The 17,304-nt window shown below is 35.3% G+C and overlaps 1 pseudogene; it reads right to left on the reverse strand.

Annotated features, from left to right (window-relative positions):
* LOC125829134 (glutamate receptor 2.8-like) overlaps positions 1-17,103 on the reverse strand; it is a 33,738-nt pseudogene extending 16,635 nt beyond the window's left edge.
* Positions 17,104-17,304: the final 201 nt, after the last annotated feature.

The raw sequence follows: 17,304 nt of genomic DNA on the forward strand, positions 1-17,304 counted from the left end.
GTCGATGATATCTACTCAGTACATATTGCCCTGTACTGAGCCCTACTTGTGTTTTTCTTTGTTTTCATTTTGTGGAGTGCAGCGAGTGTACCAATGACTTCGACTCGCCCTCAGCTCTAGCCAGTCTCCAGCACATCAGGTTCCAGGGTAAGCTATTCATTCAAGCTCATGTTGGATTATCTCGTTCATGGCATGATGTCCTTAGTTTTCAGAAACAAACTATTTTATTCATTTATTTTGGTGTCTTTGATACTCTTAGACTTAGTATTTGGAGATTAGATGTCCTTGATGGGATGACTTTCAGGTTTTGGGGATAATATGTAATAGACTTTAGAAGTTTATTTTATTGGTTACTTTAATAAGTTTTGAGCTTCAACATTATGGTTATTATCCATGGTTGAACAATTGATATAAGTTGGGGTTGAATTCCTTGGTTTGGCCACCTAGGAGGTTAAGTGCGGGTGCCACTCATGATTCGTTTTGGGTTGTGACACTCCCGCTGTCTCATTTTAAATGGTTATGCTTGACTAGACATGAAGTTTAAGAAAGAAAGTCTTGTGGTACATACCAAAAGTGTTAAATTTTGCTCTTCTAAACATACCATGACATTTCTTATGTCTATGAGAACATTGTCATTAAAGGCAATATGGGAAGTACCAATGAGTGTTATCAAAAGCAAAAAGCTCTAAGGTGCGTAGGGATTTAAGCTTGAGACTCACTTCAGGGCTGAAGCGTGCCTTTGAAAACATTGATACTAATTCAAGAGGAGGAAAGGGAAATTACTCTGTGCAAAGACCATAGTTGAGAAGGAGAACCAAAAGATCATGCCAACTTCATGCCAAAAAGGTCCTTTGAAGTCTTTATTTACTTTATGTTCGAGTAGACAAATGACGAAGCCTATGAATACAAAAGAACAAAATCTTGTTAACCAGAGCTCTCAAGTCAATGGCTTCTAAAATACCCATGCATTATCTCTATTATCATCTTTGATTGGCACCATCATCGTAACTCTAGACTCTGTGTATGGTAATGTAAAGTCAATAAATTGTGACCTATTCGAGACAATGGTAGTATCCCCTACAATAACATCAAAGTTATGTTCATCGGTTAATCTTTGTAGCATGCAAGAATCATCGAAGTATACAAGTGCAATAGATATTTCCCTATAAGATTCGTCCAATTTGTTTTAGTTCAGTATATGGAGCTCAACCGTTTTTCCTTCTCTAGGCGTGTTGCTATCTAGTATAACATTTACATTATCAAGTCACCTAAATAGCAATAACCTAAAAAATAAGGCGAGTTACCTTTACAACATGTTTAAAAGACATTGTTAACGGTAACATCTCTTCGCATTGTCAGTATATATAACTTAAAAGTCGATATTAGAGGAGTCAGAGAAATTTACCCAAACAAATACTTGATAAACTAGTTAATTATAATCACCGAAACTTTTTCCATCAAGAGTAGCAAAAGGAACATATTCATAAAGAACAAAATATGGTAAAGCTTCCATCACTGCATCAAAAACATTGATGCAATATCGTTGTGTTAGTTGTAAGACTCTTGTAACTTTCCCAAACTCGGTGACACCATCCTTCACCGGAACTCCAATTCTCTGTTTCTTTCCATTTGTTGGTAACACCCAACCTTTAAGAACAGAAGTGGTGTCACCAGTGTTGGAATTAATGCATTCACACCTTGATGTTTAGTCTTTCAATATTGTCTCTTAGTTTTTTAGGATTTTGTAATACATGTATCTAGTAATTTGTGATACATGTATATAGTTAATTGTGCAAGACTTTTTATTTTCTATTTTGAGTAGTGTAAATAGTGATGTAGTTGATGATTGTAATCATCTCAAGTGGCCTTAAGTAGCCTATATAAAACTTGAGCATTCTCTAAAGATAGTATCCTCCTTCTATATTTCCTACGAATTGGTATCAAGAGCAGATTTTTGTTCTTAATCTGGGGTTAGGTGAAGAAACAAAATATGGCATCCAAAAAAAATGAAGGTGCTAATTCTTCAGTTGTTCTTACTCCATTTTTTGATGGAACTGATTTTGAATACTGGAAGATAAGAATGAGAACACATCTAAAAGCTAAAGGTTTGTGGACTATTGTTGTAAATGGCTATGAAAAGCCATAAAATGACGGTGAACTTTCAGTAACAAAGATGAAAAATCTTGAGGCTAAGTATCGTCAAGATGTAAAAGCCTTGAGCAAAATCCAAATGGGAGTCTCAAGAGCATATTTTGCGAAAATTGCTACTTGTGAGATTGCAAAGGAAGCTTGGGAGTCTCTAGAAATGGAGGTGTATGGTGACGAAAAGGTACGCACTATAAATCTTCAAACTCTTAGAAGAGAGTTACAAAACTTGAAGATGATAGAATTTGAAAAAATAGATGCATATTGCACAAGAGTCATGAATATTGTTAATGAAATGAGAAATCACGGTGATACAATTTCTGACCAAGAAGTTGTGGAAAAGATTCTAATTAGTATCACAGAAAAGTATGAGTACATTGTTGCTATCACTGAGGAGACAAAAGATCTTTCTAAGCTTTCCATCAAAGAGCTAGTTGGATCATTTCGTGCACACGAGAAGCAAATATTTTTTCGTGAAGATCAACCCAAAGAGACGGCTTTCCAATCCAGAATAAATGAGAATTCTAAAAAATTCTCAAAAAATCAACAAAAGAAGAATTACAATCCAAAAAACAAGCAGGATCATGATGATTCTTCTAAGAAGATTGAAGAAAAAGGTGAGAAAAGTATTAGTCTTTTTTGTAAAATTTGCAAAAGGAATAATCACAATGCAGAAAAATATTGGCACAAATGCAAGCCCCAATGTATCTTTTGTAAAATATTTGGCCACATTGAGAATGATTGTTGGCACAAGCAACAGGAGCAAACAAATTTCTGTGAAGAATAGGATTTGCTTCTAAATGTGATGTTTCAGCAAAAAGTAATGAATGGTATATTGATAGTGGTTGTAGCAATCACATGCTGGAGATGAAGAAGTTTCCTCTCAATTAATAGTAGCATCACTACTAAAATGAGAATAGGGAATGGAGCCTTAGTTGATGCAAAAGGTAAAGGTACCATTTCGATCAACATAAAATGGAGCGGTAAACAAATTCATGACGTGCTTTATGTTCCTAACTTGGAAGAAATTTTGCTTAGTATTGGTCAATTAATGGAAAATGGTTATTCTCTTGTGTTTAGAGATAATTATTGCAAGATTTATGATAAAATTGAGCCAAATCAAGTCATCGTTGAAGTAGAGATGACAAAAAGAAAATTTCCTTTACAAGTTCAGTACATTGCATTCAAAAATGAAGTTGTAGATGATTCATGGTTTTGGCACAAAAGATTTTGTTACTTAAATTTTCATGATTTGAAGCTTCTCAAGCAAAAATACATGGTGCAAGGCCTTCCTGAGATACATACTGAGATTAAGGTAGAGAATACTTCTATCAGATCTTTAGATGTGTCAAATCAAGAAGAGGATGAGAAAGAAGAAGATATCCCTCAAGGGGGAGAAATCTTAGATTCAGATGATGAAGAACCACTTCCAAGAGGAACAAAAATGTTGAGTGACATTTATCAAAGATGCAACTTTGCCGGTGTTGAGAAATAAAATTATGAGGAGGCAATAAAGCATGATGATCGGAAGAAAGCCTTGGCAGAAAAAAATTGGAAGATTGAGAAAAATAATACTTGGGAGTGTGTGACTATACCCAAAGAAAGAGAAGTTGTAAGTCTAAAGTGGATTTACAAAACCAAACTCAATCAATAAGGAGATATTCAAAAGCACAAGAGAAAGGCGAAATTTAGTTGTAATTATTGTCGAGCAGGAGAACAACTTGCTGACATCTTCACCACAACCCTTCCAAGTGAAAAGTTTTGCCATCTCCGAGAAGACATTGGAGTTCTCAAGTAAACACATTAAGGGGGAGTGTTGGAATTAATGCATTCACACCTTGATGTTTAGTCTTTCAATATTATTTCTTAGTTTTTCAAGAAATCTTTTAGGATTTTGTAATACATGTATCTAGTAATTTGTGATACATGTATCTAGTTAATTGTGCAAGACTTTTTATTTTCTATTTTGAGTAGTATAAATAGTGATGTAGTTGATGATTGTAATCATCTCAAGTGGCCTTAAGTAGCCTTTATAAAACTTGAGAATTCTCTAAAGATAGTATTCTCCTTCTATATTTCCTACAACCAGGCCATATAATAGATCTAAAATTCTCCTTAGAAACAGAATATCCAAGTCTCGAATTTAGTTTTCTAACAATGCCATTTTGTCTTGTCCAAAATCCAATTTCTTTAGAACCATTAGAAATAACATTGATGATCTGATAAGGTGGAGATTGCAATTGTCCATCCACATTTTGAAAGTTTCCACTAAGGCCTTTGAAAGTAATGTTTAGTATAGCTTGAAGAAGGTTTGGACCATCCGTGGAAACTCCAAAAGCTTCAAGATTTGTTTCAGTTCCTGAAAATTTTAGAGTTGTCAAAAATAAACTTATTTCACTACTGAGTTGCTCAGAGTCTCCAAAAATGTTGCTGAACTCATGTTGGATCCTTCAAAAATACACTACTTTTGAAGGAGCTGATACGCATTTTGTGACATTTTTTAAGAGTCCGAGCAACATCGCCCACGAGCTGAATTTGCCCAAGTTTAAACTGCTTGCATTACAACCTATTGACATTAATTGTATATAAACATGACCCTTAACTTGGCTTTAGCGGATAACTTTGCCCTCCAACTTTGAGTGTGCACAAGTAGACACTTAAACTTGTATAAAATTGAACAAGTATATACATTTGTCATACATGGCATAATACACAGATGTAATAACATGTACTTTCCAAACACGTATATGACTAAGTTAACTTCGTATAAAGTGTTTACAATCGAGCTAGTAAGGTAGTATTTTAGCTTAAATATCTAAGTGACCAAGTGTATATAAGTGTAAAGTAAAGGAATTAAGAGTTGGAAATGAAATAAAATAAATGAGATACTTGCTTGACTTTATTATACTACCAGGTGCATTACCTACTTAGAATGTATGGATCAAATTAGAAGACCAAGCAGGTGCATCACCTACTTAGAATGTATGGATCAAATTAGAAGACCAAGCAGGTGCATCACCTACTTAGAATATATGGATCAAATTAGAAGACCAAGCAGGTGCATCACCTACTTAGAATTTATGGATCAAATTAGAAGACCAAGCTGCTTCAACTTTCTGACCATCTTAAAATGGCCAAGTAGGTGCATCACCTGCTTGACCAAATTGTGGTCCAAAATGATCAGCAAGAGTCAGCCAAAGAAGAACCTTTTAAGATCAAGATTAACTGATATTCTTCTTCATTTTAACTTACAAAATAAATATTCTAGCAATTCTCTCTCAAGCTCTCTCTTAACCTTCAAATAGCCACCAATATATCAATCTAGGGTTCTTAAAGTTGTCTTTTTAATAAGCCAAGGTAAGTAAAATAATTTATGTGTTTAACTTGATTCTGCCATGGAAGGTTCTGGAAATCATGTTCTTTATATTTGAAGTGTAGGACAGCCCTATCCAAGCTTAGAAGTCCCACTTTCCTAGTATAAGAATTTTCACTAACAAGGTAAGGGAACTTCCCCAGTTTTATCTGTTGGGATGGAGAATTATTTAGGTATAAAAGTAAAGAATTCACGGGACAAGGATCAGATTGCTTAAGTTCAATAATTTTCTGTTGCGTTGAAGGATTTTGTGACAATTTAACGACTGTTTTATATGTATATTACTTTGGAGCAGTTGGGTCACCTTATATGATGATTGTATGCAATGTATTTAGGTGGAAATGTAGGGTGTGGTGATACACCATCTATTTAAGAACTATACGAGCTTATTGCCCATTACACATTTCACTACTGTTTCACAAGGACCACATTCTGATTAGCTGTTACTATTAGCTTCATTATGTACTTATATTGTGATTAAGACCTTCAAGGAAAGGCTGAGTTGTTCTAGTCATATTGGCCGAAAAAGTATGTATGGCTAAAAGAACCTTTTTTCTCCTCTAAGGTACGGATCTCTGTCAACTGTGTCTTTTATATGAGTCAACAAGATCCTAGGTTACAAATGTTAAAAGTGTTCCATTCTTGGATACACAATCTATTCATAAACTGCCAAATGGTTTCATTTGTTTATTTAATCATATACTTCATTTGCTCACATGTTACTTTCATTGGACATCACTCCCATTGTTTTAGTGTATAATGTTACTCTACATAATCCTTACTTGTTCTAGTTATTATACAATTTATATGTTCTAACTTGAAATGTGCATTTGTCCCTATCTTGAATTTTCCCACGTGTCTCATTAGTTCCCATGTTCATGACCCCTTTTATTTGATATCGTTTACTGAATATGTTTTTGCCCACAATAAGATTCATTGTGTCAAATAAGTTCCAAAGTTAATATTACTACATTAAGGTTACAACTGTTTCTTATGTCATTGTTGTTGCCTAAAATATTTTATTCACATGTCTACATCACTAGTATATAGTCCCAAAGTTCAAAAGAATTATGAACAATCTCAAAGATTAAGGGAATGACATAAACTAAATCTATATAATTATGGGTGGCAGCCCAGGGGTTGAAAGCCTAGCATGGGTCAATCCTGAAAGTGAAGTTGTATAATTATGGGTGGCAGCCCAGGGGCTGAAACCCTAGCATGGGTCGATCCCGAAAACAAAGCTGTATAATTATGGGTGGTAGCCCAGGGGCTGAAAGCTTAGCATGGGTTGATCCCGAAAGCAAAGTTGTATATTTATGGGTGGCAGCTCAGGGGATAAAATACCTAGCATGGGTCGATCCCAATAGATGTATTTGTGGGTGGCAGCTCAGGGGTTATAATACCTAGCATGGGCCGATCCTAATTTGTATATGTATGAGGAAAGCATCACAGGGGTTAAAATGTGTAGCATGGGTCATCCTCTTCTACCACTGATCAGTTGGTCATTTGTATGCCTTAAAAAGATTATAAATAAAAGAATAGCAAAGAAAATAATGCAATGTACAGGATTCCACAAGTGTTAGCAAACATGCTCTTTTGTCCTTATTTATTCATATGTTCCTGGTAAATGATGTAAAGAACAAAATCCCAAGTGTATAATGTGTTACTTTACCACACAATAATGAACAACCATAAGACATTTCGAAAATAATTATATGGTGTTAATGCATGGCTTATAGTTCTATAGGATACTTAATTCTCAATACAGGTGTATAGGTTAAGTACCTTATTAATTCCTTATCTTCTATTATCAATTGACCATTTGTTATTTTGCTTTCTTTACATACCAATATATGTTTATGTACTGACGTCCCCATGAATGGGGCCGCTGCATTTCTATAAATGTAGGACATGTGTGATCATCTCAGGCATCTTTTTGTGTATCGAACCGAGGAATTGGTGAACTCCATTCTTAACTGGACCTATCATGTGTCTAGTGTTCTTTCGGTTATAGTTACAACTATAATTTGGGTATGTCGGGGCCCTATCCCGGCCACTTGATAGTTGTACGGACATAGATCCTCTACTAGAGGGTTCATAGACATGGTAAAGCCATTATATGTATTTATAATTTCATTTTTCATTTGTATGAGTTTGGCCAGTTGGAGGTTTAGTATATTAGTTTCTTAGAAACAGTTCTATTTTTCATAGTGATTCATCTGCTCATTGTAGGTCATTTGTATAGATAGTTGATATGCTACTTGTCTTCCTCACCCTAGCTTGGGGTGTGACAAAATGTGGTATCAGAGCACTAGGTTCAAGTGTCACAGGGAGTCTATGAAGCCGTGTCTAGTAGAACTCTACTTATGAATGTGTTGCGCACCACATTTATAATTAGGGGGCTGCTTGGACATTTAGGAAATGTGACCTTTCATAATTCAAATCGTTCAATAGAGCTATGACGTTATAAGAAGTTCATTCCTACTAATACTTTATTTTATGTCGTCCAGAGTATGTCTACCATATGTAATGCCCGAGGAAAACGGTAGCAACCTTTAAGAAAAGGTGTTACAAATTAGGGCTTAGTAGAGCTCGTCTAGGCTTACCCTTTGGGTGCGCTGTTAGCCACAAATAAGGGGGCTTGTAAAGGTTTATGTGTTACTTGCATCTACAGCTGGGTTCCCACCACCTGTATCATCACCTGGTTTGCGTAAATTGGATATAAGGGGAGATATTTATATTCTTACATGAAGATTGGTTTCCCAATTCAACTAATATGGCTGCAACAATTTCTAGTGCAACATTTTAGAAGGATACAATTGGTTATGGAATTTCAGATGTCCTCCATATGACTCATGCAATGGTTATAGGATCTAATCTTATAAATGATATTCAGTACCTCCTCAGTAATATACCTATAACCTTCAAGGTTACATAGATTAGAGATAGAAGTTGAGGAATGACCTAGTTTTTATCAGTAAAAAGATGTGGCAGTAGCATGATATGATAGGAAAATATACCACAATAGTATTGATTAGAGATACCTCTAGTTAGCCGATAGGGCCTAATTCTTCTATATATCCTTCCGAGTATGTTAGTAGTTGGGTTTTACAAGATATGTACATATGAGTATGACCACCTCGAATAGGAAAACATGTAGATCCCTTTCATGGTTAGAAAACTTTGTGGTAAGTTTTTCAATTGTTTTGTATAAAAGTATACGCATAATATCTTCTCATTGTGATCTATCCTTTGGTTATATAGGCTTACTATGTGATCAATGATTAAGGCTGAAAATGTTGAATAGCTAACATAACTTATGATTGGATAGAATATACAAAGTAGAAGAAATCATAGGATCGGTTAATCAGTAACAGGAGAGTGATCAGTTACATATGAATAAAGGAGAACAACATTTGAATACCATAGAACAAGTGTTTATATAAACCAGGGGTCCTAGCTACAGAGAGATGAGTAGAGTAAGTTTTGTGATAGTAAGAAAGAAAGATGACATATATGTAAGAGAAGATGTTACGGAAGGAGACATAGGTTGTACCCTTACTATAAGAAATATATGCTAAGAATGTGACAAAAGAAATCGTCAACCTTAACCAGTTGTAAAGATGTACCCAAAAATATTCCCCCAAGAACATTTTGAACTTTTGTCAGATAGAGAAAACATTTTAGTATTAAATTGAGTTCCAGACAAGAGGGAAATTGAAGGATCAGTTTGATATAAAATACATTGATCCTAATGTGCTAAACTAGGATGCACCAGTATCATGTGTACAAAAGAACGATTGTTCATTATGCATATGTATAGACTCTCAAGATTTTAATAAAGCTACTACCAAATCAATTTTATATATGCCCACAGTATTGATCAAAACTTGACTAAGAGAGAGGATGATTAATCATGTGACACTTGTTCTTATTTGGTCACTTGAATGGGAAATGGGTCAGAGCACCCTCATTTGTTATGTCATTATGGAAAATCTATCAGCATGACTGTACCTGTCTAGCTAATCCCAGAGTGGCTAACCCTCAGAATCTATAAAATCACAAATTTACATATACTTGACATGTATGTGTGCCTGCCCGTAGGTAAGAGTTTATATACCATAGTGCCTTAAAGATCAACTATTCATTTGCTTATTACCTTCATAAGGTTACCATACATCGAGACAAAGTTGACCTTTACCTCTTACTCCTACACACGAATTATAAAGAATTTCTCCTCTATCGTGGCCTCAGTGTTTAGATTGACACTGAAGATGACCAAGTTCTAACGGTTGGAACACTTAAATGAAGAATTCTCATGATCTAAAAAGGAGAACATGAAGGAATCAATTGTGTGAGATTTGATGTGAGTATAGAAACACGAGCAAAACTATCTCAGCCACGATTTAGAATCAGCACCAGTATGCTTGCACTTAAGGTATGGCTAAGAGGTTCTATGTCTTGTAGCTTACAAAGGCTTCAGCTGCTTATATAATCATAAATGCTACATGTCCTATAGCTCATTTATCTATATGTCATAAGCCCTTTATGGATTAGTTTCTAACATATTACATAAGTCATAGACCAATTGCCTTTCGGTGTTATACACTTCATAGAGCCCTCACTTATTGCTATATGTTTAATAGTGCCTTGGCCTATATGTTATATTTCACCAATTACTTGTCACAAATCATTTGTCTATATTTTATGTGCATAGTACATTAGTTTCGCATATGCTATAGTCATCTTAAATTACTTTATCTTGGGTTATATGTATCATAGATCACTTGTCTGGATGTTATATGCTTCATAGACCATTTGCCTATATGTTACATGCCTCATGGCTTACTTTCTTAATAGGCCCCACTGTTCATTTGCGCATGTGTCATATGCTCACTTCTCCTATTTCATATGTATACTTGTTCACGTGTACCACATGTCCATGTGATATAGTTAGCCTAATTCATGTTTCATGGCACTTTCTTTTATGAATGTGCCTTATAGTATGCTTGTTTATATGTTACATGTTCTCATAGCTTTAGTACTCACGCTTTATGTGTTCATCTAGTCCATTTTCTCAAACGTGTCTCATGTTTTATAATTCATCAACCCACATAGGACATATCTATGTTCTCGTTGTCCATATGTCATATGTCTATTAGGTTCACTTGTAGCGCCTTTTCGTGCTGATTTTCTTATGTGTCATAGACTCTGTGACATTTGTTCATATGTATATGCCTCTTTGTTTTTTATCTACATAAGTATTAAACATGTTAGGGTAAAGTTTCACTATATTATGGTGAGGTGGGAATCAAACTTAAAGGGCTGGGCATATGAATTTTAGCACAACATTTACTCATGGATAGATGGCTAAGCAGAGTGCCCTACTTAGATAAAAAACATAGAAAATTTAGAGTTTACATTAATTGTGTGTTCTTACAAAATTCACATGTGAAAGACATCATTAGATTCGAAAAGAAAAGGATAGTGGAGCCCTCGATATGTTGCACATTAATGATTTTGGTGCAGAATTGGTTAAGTTGCTTATGAAGTGGGGTTACATCAATAATTAGATTCAGTACACCTAGTATTTCATGTGTACATGCTATCAAAATGAGTGGGAGATGTATCCTTTGTCGTGCCATTTGGAGATATTGAAGTCAAGGAGGATCTATCATCTTAAGGGGTACCCATATCCATTCTAGACCATTAGGTTATGAAGTCAAGGACTGAGAGATGTAGGCTCTGTCAGAATAATATGTAGGAGTCATAGGGTTGAAAAAGTCACTTAGAATCAAGGACTCTCTTTAAGTCCAGGTATCCATAATTGTTACAAGAACCGAATATCATCTTTTATCATATTTGTCTGCTCACTTGTTCATTGGCTTATTTCTTATTGGCTCACTTGTTATTTTTCTTACGTGTCATATGCCCTGATGGGTAATTAATATTTATGATTCTCAAATTCCAAGTATTTCACTTCAGGTTGGTGGAAAAAAAGGGAAAAGGTATTTCATGTTGTACATAATTGTTTCACTTGATTATATGTGACCAAGAGGAGCCTTACTTACAATTTTATTGTTTCATGTGTTATACTTGATGAACCGCCTTGTGAGGCTTGCATATATTCTTGTCAGTCAATAGAATTGGAATAGTCTTGCCTACAAAGGAAACATAGGCAAAACTTTTGAAAAATTCTACGGTCAACATTGCCTCGAGCTACACCTCTCATTCGAGGACGAATGATCCTAAAGGGGGGATGATGTAATAACCTGTACTTTCCAAACACGTATATGACTAAGTGATGCTTATCATGACCAACGACACTAACCTACGGTACGAGTGTCTACGATCGTCGATAATATAGTAACTCAACCAAGGGTTGGGGTCGTGTCCCAAGGTAGTGGTTTTGAGAATTAATAGAAAAAATAAAATTAAGTTCTAATTAGTCATAGCTAAAGACATTAACGAGTAAAAACATAGTAAATTAAAGGGGTGACACAAAAGTGTCAAATATCAAATGGGGGTTTGTAACAAGTGTAATAAAAACAACAAAACTTAAAGGGGAGAGCAAGTATGGGGAGAAGTTCTTGGGGTGTGACCGCAATATAAATTCATATAAATCGTTGAGTACATGTTTTCGATAGGAAATTTGCAAGCTAATAGTGACTAGGCTAAGCTTTAGATGGAAATAAGTTCCCTCTCGGGCAACTTACCCCGTTTCAAATGGGTTCCTCTCGGACACCCATCTGCCGCATGAAGGCCAACCTACGCCTTTACCCACTCACTCTCTCGAGCTGAGTGTTAGGATATGGGACTAGGGCTCACCCTCTCGGGCTGAACCTCATATCGACCCACTCCTTAGGCCATCAGTCTAGCGGTCTTCGTTTCGCGACCTCTCTCTCGAGCAAGCCAAAAACACATGGGTGGTTTTGTATTTGCAATTACAAACCCATTAAATTAAACCACAATAACTAGGTGAAATCACCATTAAAATACATCTAACCTATCAGTAAACAAGACCCAACAATAATCTCAACACATATTTGTTAAATCACACCCCAAGAATAGGGGTTTTAGCTAGACATGAACAAGAGATAGAAATTTATACCTAAATAAGTTTGCATTCAAATGGGTATGAATATTTAAGTCTTGTTACAGGCCAAGAATGAAGAATCCAAGAGACCCAACTCCAAATCTTGAAGATGAAAACCCTCTTCTCCTTCAAGTCTCCATAACCCTCTCAAGCTTAGAGTAAAAAATATCCAAAAAAGTACTATTATGTTGTGTAAATTTATAATAATGGCTAGACTCTCTAAAATTAATAAAGATTTTAGTATTTATAGACTTCAGAAAATAGTGTTGGCGGATCGTTCGACGAGGTTAGTCGGAATCGCCGATTACCTCGGCGATTCACCATTTGGTGTAGTTCATCGCCTTCTTGCACTATCCTTCAGCATCGTCGTGTTCTATGTCATTCGACGACATAGTACTGCTTCGCTGAACTATTCGGTGAAACGTCGACTGCTCCTTTCATCGCCTTTTTAATCCTGCTCCTTCAGGGCTTCGCGTACTGGAACAAAGGGTAGAGTGCGTCCCTTCGGTGCATCGCCAAGTGTACTTGGCGATGATCAGGCTTTAGCTTTTTCGTTCTATTCAGACTTTTTGTTCCTTTTTGCGCCTAAGTGTCCATGCTTCCACTAAAACTTCAAATACCTGAAACTTAAGTGTTTTCATCAGATATTTAGAATAAATAAGCATTTGAGGACACTATTTCTATTAAAATAAACACTAAATGAGTCCAATTTGTGGACTCATCACTAAGTTAACTTCATATAAAGTGTTTACACTCAAGCTAGTAAGGTAGTATTTTAGCTTAAATATCTAAGTGACCAAGTGTATATAAGTGTAAAGTAAAGGAATTAAGAGTTGGAAATGAAATAAAATAAGTGAGCTGCTTGCTTCACTTTATTATAATACCAGGTGCATCACCTACTTAGAATGTATGGATCATATTAGAAGACCAAGCAGGTGCATTACCTACTTAGAATTTATGGATCAAATTAGAAGACCAAGATGCTTAGACTTTCTGACCATCTTAAAATGGCCAAGTAGGTGCATCACCTGCTTGACCAAATTGTGGTCCAAAATGATCAGCAATAGTCGGCCAAAGAAGAACCTTATAAGATCAAGATTAACTGATATTCTTCTTCATTTTAACTTACAAAATAAATATTCTAGCAATTCTCTCTCAAGCTCTCTCTTAACCTTCAAACAGCCACCAATATATCAATCTAGGGTTCTTAAAGTTGTCTTTTTAATAAGCCAAGGTAAGTAAAACAATTTATGTGTTTAACTTGATTCTGCCATGGAAGGTTCTGGAAATCATGTTCTCTATATTTGAAGTGAAGGACAACCCTATCTAAGCTTGGAAGTCCCATTTCCCTAGTTTTATCTGTTGGAATAGAGAATTATTTAGGTATAAAAGTAAAGAATTCACGGGACAAGGATAAGAAGGCATAAGTTCAATAATTTTTTGTTGCGTTGAAGGATTTTGTGACAGCTTAACGGTTGTTTTATATGTATATTACTTTGGAACAGATGGGTCACCTTATATGCTGATTGTATGCAATGTATTTAGGTGGAAATGTAGGGTGTGGTGATACACCATCTATTTAAGAACTATACGAGCCTACTGCCCATTACGCATTTCACTATTGTTTCACAAGGACCACATTCTGATTAGCTGTTACTATTAGCTTCATTATGTACTTATATTGTGATTAAGATCTTCAAGGAAAGGCTGAGTTGTTCTAGTCATATTGGCCCAAAAAGTATGTATGGCTAAAAGAACCTTTTTTCTCCTCTAAGGTATGGATCTCTGTCACTTGTCTCTTTTATATGAGTCAATAAGATCCTAGGTTACAAATATTAAAAGTGTTCAATTCTTGGATACACAGTCTGTTCATAAACTGCCAAATGGCTTCATTTGTTTATTTAATCATATACTTCATTTGCTCACATGTTCCTTTCATTGGATATCACTCCCATTATTTTAGTGTATAATGTTACTCTACATAATCCTTACTTGTTCTAGTTAGTATACAATTTATATCTTCTAACTTGAAATGTGCATTTGTCCCTATCTTGAATTTGCCCACGTGTCTCATTAGAACTCATGACCCCTATTATTTGATATCGTTTACTGAATATGTTTTTGCCCACAATAAGATTCATTGTGTCAAATAAGTTCCAAAGTTAATATTACTACATTAAGGTTATAGTTTTTTCTTATGTCATTGTTGCTGCCTCAAATATTTTATTCACATGTCTACATCACTAGCATATAGTCCCAAAGTTCAAAAGAGTTATGAACAATCTTAAAGATTAAGGGAATGACATAAACTGAATCTATATAATTATGGGTGGCAGCCTAGGGGCTGAAAGCCTAGCATGGGTCGATCCCGAAAGTAAAGTTCCATAATTATGGGTGGCAACCCAAGGGCTGAAAGCCTAGCATGGGTCGATCCCGAAAGCAAAGTTGTATATTTATGGGTGGCAACTCAGGGGTTGAGATACCTAGCATGGGCCGATCCCAATAGATGTATTTGCGGGTGGTAGCTCAAGGGTTATAATACCTAGCATGGGCCGATCCTAATTTGTATATGTATGAGGAAAGCACCCCAGGGGTTAAAATGTGTAGCATGGGTCATCCTCTTCTACCACTGATCAGTTGGTCATCTGTATGCCTAAAAACGATTATAAATCAAAGAATAGTAAAGAAAAGAATGCAATGTACAGGATTCTACAAGTGTAAGCAAAAATGCTCTTTTATCCTTATTTATACATCTGTTCATGGTAAATGATGTAAATAACAAAATCTCAAGTGTATAATGTGTTACTTTACGACACGATAATGAAAAATCATAAGACACTTGGAAAATAATTATATGGTGTTAATGCATGACTTATAGTTCTATAAGATACTTACTTCTCAATACATATGTATAGGTTAAGTACCTTATTAATTCCTTATCTTCTGTTATCAATTGGCCATTTATTATTTTGCCTTATTTACATACCAATTTATGTCGTATATGTACTAACGTCCCTATGAATGGGGGTGTTGCATTTCTATAAATGTAGGACATGATGTGTGATCATCTCAGACATCTTTTTGTGTATCCAACCAAGGAATTGGTGAGCTCCACTCTTAACTGGACCTATCATGTGTCTAGTGCTCTTTTGGTTATATTTACAACTATAATTTGGGTATGTCGGGGCCCTGTCCCGGCCACTTGATAGTTGTACGGACATAGATCCTCTACTAGAGGGTTCATAGACATGGTCAAACTGGTAAAACTGTTATATGTATTTATAATTTCATTTTTCATTTGTATGAGTTTGGCCTGTTGGAGGTTTAGTATACTAGTTTCTTAGAAACAGTTCTATTTTTCATAGTGATTCATCTGCTCATTGTAGGTCATTTGTATATAGTTCATATGCTACTTGTCTGCCTCACCCTAGCTTGGGGCGTGACAACACATTTGGCACAAGTATGCCAAATCTGTCTATTTATTCAATTTTATACAAATTTAAGTGTCTACTTGTGAACACCAATAGTTGTCGTCTGAAGGCAATTTAAGAGTCATATTTATATATTATGCCATTTTCTTAAGAAAATACCTTTTGTCTTGCAAAAACGTAGTCAAATACGCTACGAGTCATGTTTAATTATAACCGGTTGTTTGATATATTTTGACCCAATTCAATCTGACCAAATCACAGTTAACGTGAATCGAATCATATGATCCCATTTTAACGTTCAAATTCAATCCAATCCGTCTATTTGCCACTCGTACTTTAAATGTTTGATTTTCGAAAAGAGGCGCCTCTGATTCGCGATAACTCCACAGCCATGGCTAACGTAGTAGCAGAATCATAAGCCCATAATCCATAAACATCCAATTACACATCAACAATCCTCGGATTTTCTTCTCGAAACTCCATCTTCCATCTCTGAATAAAATCCTCAACTTTATTAATCTTTGGTACATAAGGTTTCACCCCAATAACACCTTCCATAGATTCAATAACCTAAACATCCATCAAATTCAGTTGATTCGCCATTGCATCTGTAACAATCCAAACAAAACCTTCACTCATCATACCAATTTCTTTCGCCGTTGCAAAAAGCTTTGAACCCAGTGAAATCGGCATATGAACAATAAAAAGCCTAGCCTGCATATTCATCAATTTCAATAGCTCAGATTTGATCTGATCTAAAGTGGTGAATTCAGAAATTACACTTCAATAAGGTATACGAGTGTTGATTTCTCCAATGCGTCTACTAAAAAAGGGATTATTCCTTCTCCGAATTGATTGTCGATGTAAATTGGTACAATTTGACGCCATCCGAATGATTGGATATTTGAACTGATTGGTTTTACTTGAGATGAATCGTTATCAGTGGTACGAACAAAATTTTGATTGCAGAATGATGAAAGAGATGGAGTCGTTGCAGAGAAGGAGATGATCGGTACTTGTGACTTTTGGCTTAAATTGATGAGAAAATCAGCTTGCATTGATCCTTTGATTCAAGTGGAGTAGGGTAAAAGGTAGTTGGTTATTTAGAGTTATGAATGTATTAAAGAGTAGTTGGAACTAGTTTGAAAGTAAATTATGTAGATAGTAAATTCTGCATAAGTAATACCATGTTTGATAGTTGGTTAGGAGATAAATTTATTCATATATAAAAATAACATGGTATATGGTTTGCAATTTAA

This window comes from Solanum verrucosum, unplaced genomic scaffold (genome assembly GCF_900185275.1).
Source record: "Solanum verrucosum unplaced genomic scaffold, falcon-dt-bn FXZP01000007.1, whole genome shotgun sequence".
In the NCBI taxonomy this organism is placed as follows: domain Eukaryota; kingdom Viridiplantae; phylum Streptophyta; class Magnoliopsida; order Solanales; family Solanaceae; genus Solanum; species Solanum verrucosum.